This window comes from Mercurialis annua, linkage group LG8, assembly GCF_937616625.2.
Source record: "Mercurialis annua linkage group LG8, ddMerAnnu1.2, whole genome shotgun sequence".
In the NCBI taxonomy this organism is placed as follows: domain Eukaryota; kingdom Viridiplantae; phylum Streptophyta; class Magnoliopsida; order Malpighiales; family Euphorbiaceae; genus Mercurialis; species Mercurialis annua.
Genome location: NC_065577.1, coordinates 13,693,172 through 13,700,409, shown reverse-complemented (window position 1 = coordinate 13,700,409; position 7,238 = coordinate 13,693,172). Strand labels below are relative to the sequence as shown.

At 34.6% G+C, this 7,238-nt stretch overlaps 1 non-coding gene across 1 annotated transcript; it reads right to left on the bottom strand.

The window, feature by feature from the left end:
• Positions 1-6,909: 6,909 nt before the first annotated feature.
• On the bottom strand, positions 6,910-7,016 carry LOC126662401 (small nucleolar RNA R71). Its single transcript, XR_007635777.1, has one exon. It is a non-coding gene; the product is annotated as a small nucleolar RNA R71 (small nucleolar RNA).
• Positions 7,017-7,238: the final 222 nt, after the last annotated feature.

Genomic DNA, 7,238 nt, shown 5'->3' with positions numbered 1-7,238 from the left:
AAACGAATCAAATCAACATCGAATACTCGCACGACACATGTGACACATACAAGATACAAAACACGGGTCAACGAGGTATCAAAATGCAAAAACCAATCCGAACTAATTATAAACCAAGTCAAAAACAAGACATAACATCAATACAAAGGTTATGCACACCAAATCAAGGTTTCCAATAACCAAACCACTAAAGATCAACCTAAAACACATTGGAAATTTCATCGGAACAAGTCGGAAAAACATGAGGTATTATATTTTCCCTAACTTAAAGCAAAATCGTCGTCGATTTTAACACAGAACATAACAAGCATAAAACAACAAAATGGATCGCACATAACTATGCAAAAATAAACATGCAAGCAATAATCCCAACGTATTACAAGGAAAGAAAATATTGCAATTCTGTATAACGAACTCTGTCTCCTAAGTGTACTCCTCAACCGAGTGACCAACCCAACTGAAACCAAAGGAATACCTTGAAATCCTAACTGATAAAGATATTGCATCCCTTGCCGCTTATATAACAACTCAACACCAAGTATCCCATATCAAAACATATAAATAAATCTGACATAGCTAACAAACAATCTAGTCTAATATATAAACTAGATATGACTCTCCACAAGACCAACAACCTTAACAAATCAAGAATCATGAAATCACCGAACAATACTCCAAGAGTACACCAATTAAACTCATGATAACAAAAGTTCCAAATTGTTAAACAACAAAATCATCCAGAAGACTCTTCAAATCCTTCGAAAGTATAAAGTCCGTACTACCTATGGTAAATAAACATCGACCATATCCCACTTATATTACACAAACTTACTATCACGTCGCGCACATAATAGGATCCACAATCGATCAAAACGATATCTAAGCATTTCACAATAATATCATCAATCAACAAAATCGACTAACCAACCGTTGTTGGCGAAATCTATTAACCGCGATCCTCGATCCTCGAATCAGCTAACTCGTATATTCAAACCAAACTGAAATTCTCAAAATCATTCCACCAAATATAACTGAAACCTTGCAAAATAGAGATCAACTAGATCAAATTCACTAGTAACCGGGTCATTGGTTATGCTCAAGTCAAACAAAATATCCAAACACAAAACATTATTTTTATATTTTCCACTTATCTTTAAAGACGTTAACATCTTATACTTCTCTAATATATAAAACCAAATGCTTTTTCCGTTTGAGAACCTCTAGTTTTGTAAACACATTAAAATGTTCAAAACATTAGTATTTTGAATTCGCAATTACACCTTACTTTCAAATAAGTTTGCAAATCCATAAAATCGTTCAACTAACAAAATTATTATTCTCTTTAATTCAATGCTTGATAAAAAATTATCCTTTTGTCAAAATGGAAAAATATTTGTTAAGAAAATCTCTTTGTTCACACAATATCTTTATACAAGTATACCAAAACATTTAAACAAAATTGAATATGTAAAAAAAAACTACTTTTACAATCACGGCGTATACACACACGTAGAGCATAACCAAATCCCTTAATCCAACAACCCTCAAATCATAAATCGGAAGCTAACATGTAAGCTTTCCAATCCGACCTCAAAATCCTATCACACTAATCACAACAATAACTCGAGTGAAACCTTATATGCAATACTAATTCCTACGAAACACAATTATTCAAATAACATAAAACGGATCATTGCAACGCAATCGTCCTTAATTCACCACTATCCATATAGAGTATTTATCTAACTACCTTTTGGTAAAAAAATTCAAACCATTTGAAATCCATCAACTTTATAAATAAATTTATCACAATGTGACTCTCGAGTTTGTTTCAAAACATTTTTCTCAAAAACACTTTATCGATAAATAAATTTATCACAATGTGACTCTCGAGTTTGTTTCAAAACATTTTTCTCAAAAACACTTTATCGATAAAATCTCTTTTTACATAATTATGCACCAGGGTGTTGACACCTCTCATCCACAAAGAGTTCCATCCAACTCTAACCATTTCAATGCACATGATGCATGTACTATTAAGCATGTACCAATTATTTATTTTCTTTTTATTTAATGAACATACTTAGTGCTCAATGCAATTCCCTATTCATGACATATAAAAATGCATGTTCATGATATGTGTGGGCACAATTACGTGGTAAGAACATTCCAAATACTTTAACAAATTTTCATATGAAGTCAATTCTTCGATAAAATATTTGCTAGACATTACCCTTTGTGAGACGTGCACTCGATAGCCTCAAAATATTTCTCAAACTCTATACTTGCAGGCCACTAAATCATACAATACCATGATAACAGTTCAAACCGATAACTCCATTAAATTCTCTTATGCAAAAGTAATATTCAATTAAACTTCAACCAAATTGAAACTTAACTTAAACATAAACGACACATAGCATTTGTATCTACAAATCTCACCATAAGTTCCAGCATCGTGTCGTCCAACATGACGTAAGAACTAGTGTATTAGTACACTGATCTATCTTCTCGGGTAGAACTTCAATACCATTATCCAGGATAACCAGAAACTACTAACTGATCCCAATAGTCATTTTCCTCATCTTTATCCATATCATTTCCCAAATGCCTCGATCCACAAATCTATACATTAAACCAGACATTAACCAAACAAAAAAATAAAATAAAACACAGAGGCTAAGTAAAGGTTCGACACAAATATCAGCACCAATCATCAAGGTTAAGCCAACTTGCTAACAACGACCTCATGTTCTATCCGCATAACAAGGAAAATAAGATAAAACAACTAACACAACAAAACTTAACCAATATACGAGTCATACTAACACGAAACAATACCAACAAGTCATGGTTTTCACCTAACCATAAATCACCCAAGCATGTCTTAACCCGCATTTAACCCAATCATCTTGCCATATAACAAATCATAAACATGGTAGGAAACTGATAGGAGTATTTTACTCCTATTTATAGTGTCATTTCTGCATGCTTTTATTATGTTTTATCACGGTTTTATGGTATTCCGAATGCCTTATTACGCGTTTTAGTATTTCAGGTACTTAGGAGCATTGCGGAAGCATTTTGGTGCAAAAGTTAGAAAAGTCGACAAAAGAGATGCGAAAGCTCATTTGCAAATCTGAAAAGCTGACCCCTCTGCGGTATTTGGCCAATTTTAACCAGCTAGAAGTTTCAAATGAAATTGTGTTCTTTACAAAAGTTGAAGTAGACATCCTAAGCTTTCCAACGGTTCAAGAATCGTCTCAATCCGACATTTCTACATCAAGTTATGAAGTTGCGAAGATCGCGGTTCTGCAGAACAAAGGGTGTCTCGAATCAAGACACCTAAGTGTGATATGTGTCTCGATTCGAGACACAAATGTCCCCCAAACAGAATGGTGAGCTCGAATCGAGACACTCACTTAAAAAGGTGTCTTGATTCGAGCTAAGGCTCAGGAAAAGGGGGGAATTCTGATTTCAAACATCACAAGGCTTGATTCAATTTCCATTTTGGGCCCAACACATGTGTAATGGATGTTTTATTATCCTCTTTTGTGGGTACTATAAAAACAACATTATCTCTTTTAGGTTAGAGATCATTCTCTAAAATATTATTCCTTTTTGCTATTACCTTTCTTAATATAGAATCTCATTAGAATTAAGTGCTCCATAGCTTTCTCCATTGTTGGAGCTTTTGAAGCATTTATTGCTTTGTAAGAACAAGATCTTCATTATTATTGCAAGATTATTTATTATTGAATCTTCATTATCTCTTATGGTTGATTGCTCTAATCATTTAATTAAGGTAACCCCTCTTTACTTTCTAATGCTCTATTGTTCTTATTCATTGTTTGCTTGTGTTGCTTTAAGTATGAGTGGCTAAACCCCCCTTGTTTGGGGGTTGATATGAATCCTAGTTAATGCATGATTGAGTTAGGGTTAGGGTTTGTGTTGATGTTCTAATTAATGCTCCTAAGGCTTGCTTAGATTAGCTACCTAAGTATTGTTGTTAGATTAAGACTCACCTTGAGAGAGGGATTGTTAATTGGAAAGAATTGATTAGAAGCTTAATTATTGACACCATGAGAATGGGTTAGTAATTAAGTGGCCTTTGGGTTGTGATATATTGTAATTACCCTAATTGTCTTTTAGTGCTACGAGAGTAGGTTAAGCTTGATTAGTTGTGATTTTGTAGCTGTTTAAGGCTCGAGATAGCGGGAGTTACGACTTAGAAACGCTCGGCCTTTGTTTTATGACTCTAATCCCGAAACCCGTGAATGCATGACCTACGTGGATTGTTGACCTTCAAACCTCGTTTATCATTTGAATTCTCGTTTATAGTTAATCACCATTAGTCTTTTTACAATTGTTAAATTAACTGTCAATTCTAGTTGTAGTTGCAAGTTAGTGATTAGTTGAATTGTTAGTGTTAATTTGATTCTTGAATCTAAACCAAATTGTTGTTGCGCTAATAAAATTGAAATACAACTATAATTCATTCTCATCAATCGCTCTAAGATTCACTCCTCGCGGGATCGATATCCGACTTCCGGATTTACTACGAGTTGGGTTTATTCCTAACAAGTTTTTGGCGCCGTGGTCGGGGAGTGACGAGTGTTTATTGATTGATTGAAATTAGTTGTAGTTCGGTCGATTTAGTTTTATTTTCTGTTTTTGTTACTATTGGTTGTTTGTGCTTTTTCCGGGTTTACGCGTGGTTTGCTTGTTCTTGTTTGTGTAGGAGATCAACTATAGTGTATGCACAATACACGAAGAGTAAATCTTCCGCTAGAACTGTTTCAAGACGACCTTGGAAACTTTGAAAGAAGTGTGAGGCGGGAAAATCGTAGACCTGTTAGTGATATGCACTAGGTCAATCATGTTTGACCATGTTTTGAATTTATCATTTTGTTATTTATTGATTGACAGTTTTTATCATTTTATATTAATGATTAAAATACTTGAATGGTTAATTCTTTCTAAGGTCATCAAGTATGTGACTTGATAGTAGAACCCTTAGGTTTAATAAAAGAATTATATACCATCTATCCCTAGTCTTAATAGAACATTGAGACTAGTATGATGTTGACTGATGATTATGTTTTACTAATCATGTATATGAGATATTAAGTCAAATCATAGGTGCTATTTGAGAAATAAGGCACTGGATGACCCACTGTGAGAATACTACATAGATCACTGTCATAAGTAATTCTTATTACAGTTCTATTAGTATAATCATTTGACCTTGAAATCATCATGGATTTCTACATAGCTATTTGATATTTTGATACAGTCTTACATTATCTTTAACAGGATAATGGAATAGATTGTCATTGGATATGAAAGTAACTATGTGAGAAATGTGAGTGACTGAGAAGGAATTTGTCCCTCATTTATTTGAGTAAGATATCTATGGGCCCCTTGAAGAAGATAGACTGAAGGAAATGCATGACCATGCTAAATGAATTGATAAAGAGTTATCATTTTCAGTCTACTTAGAGTCAAGAAACTAATGATTGAATATTATAAGGATGACATGACTATGCCTTATATTCAATCTGGATATCGAGAGACAAAGGGATTAAAATATTATTGTAAATGGTTAAATCAGATTCTCGATATTCGTATAACTTGGGTAGTCACAATGTCTTGCTAGAGGCCACTTATGACTTGTGGGCTGAAATAGGGATTTCGGGCCTACTGCCAACGTTATATGAACCTATAGGGTCGCACACTAAGAACAGGCCCAAAACAGTTATGGGTTGTACAAGCCCAATGTGATTAAATGATTAATTATTATATATATATATATATATATATATATATTAATAAATATATATATTAATTTGAAATTTAAGGATACATGTTTTCCTTAATTTATTATTTTTGGAAGATAATAAATACAGTAATTAATATATATGGATGATTATCAAAAAATGAGTTTTTGATAAACATAAACTTGTAGAATTGCAATGAGATTGAAATTCGAATTTGTCTCAAACCCTAGTGTTGTTGTATCACTATAAATACACATTAAGCAATTGGTTTAAAGATAACGAAATTCATTATTCAATAAATCACTAAAATTTAAAATTGCTTGTGAAGCAATAGTGCTAGCACACAAGCACTCGTTTTGGCTAAGGTATGTTCGTGTGGATACTCGTAGAGGACGCATTCTTTTGGAGGCGTTTCTGATCCGAGGCCAGCTATCACCAAAGTGAACCACCTCCTTCCTTCCTACATTGCTGTTGAATTCGACATACAAGTAAGTATTAATTCCGTAGTTAATCTATTTATTCGAATTACATGGATCTTGGTTTGGGTTTTAGATAAAAAATTTGAAATTCCGCTGCGTTATGAACCTAGAAAACCCAACAAGACCCGCTATCATGGAACATGGGGAAGATGATTATGAGGAAGAGCAATATCATCCTCAAGTCGATGGAGTGAGGTAACATCCGCCTCCTCCACTCGATGAGAGAATTCGGTAAGAGCACCAAGGGGAAGACCGCCCTCAAGCTCAAGGCAATCAACTGCTAAGGCAAACTTTGAGAGACTTCTTTCTCCCGGATGTGGATAATGCCACATATGGATGTTTTGCTCAACCGGTTAGAGCGGCTACCTTTGAAATCAAGCCTATCACGATTCAACTCCTAGAGAATCGGTGCAAATTCTATGGGTTACCAAGTGAAGATCCGAATGAACATATAACAAAGTTCTTGGGAGTGTTGGATACGTTCAAGCTTCATAATATAACAGCCGATCAAATCAAGCTCCGGATGTTTCCATTCTCACTAAGAGACAAGGCAAGCTTGTGGCTTCGTTCGTTACCTAATGCATCAATCCATAATTGGCGGGATCTCGCTCAAGCTTTCCTCCATAAGTACTTTCGATGGGGAGAACCGCAAATTGACCAAAGACATCATTGACTATTATCAATATGAAGGTGAATCTCTTTATGAAACTTGGGAGAGATTCAAGGATCTCCAAAGGCACGTCCCTCATCATCGCCTTGCAAGGGAGCATGTGCTCTAAATATTCTATAATGGTTTGGGTGAGATTACACGGTCTACCATTGATTCGGCATCGGGAGGTTCTTTGATGCAAAAGACGTATGAGGAAGCAAATGAATTGATTGAAAAATTGGCTATGGTTAGTAGCACTTGGTCCTCGGAAATAAGAAGGTCTCCGGCTCACAAAGCGTTGATCACATTTGACCAATCAAAGGAATTTGA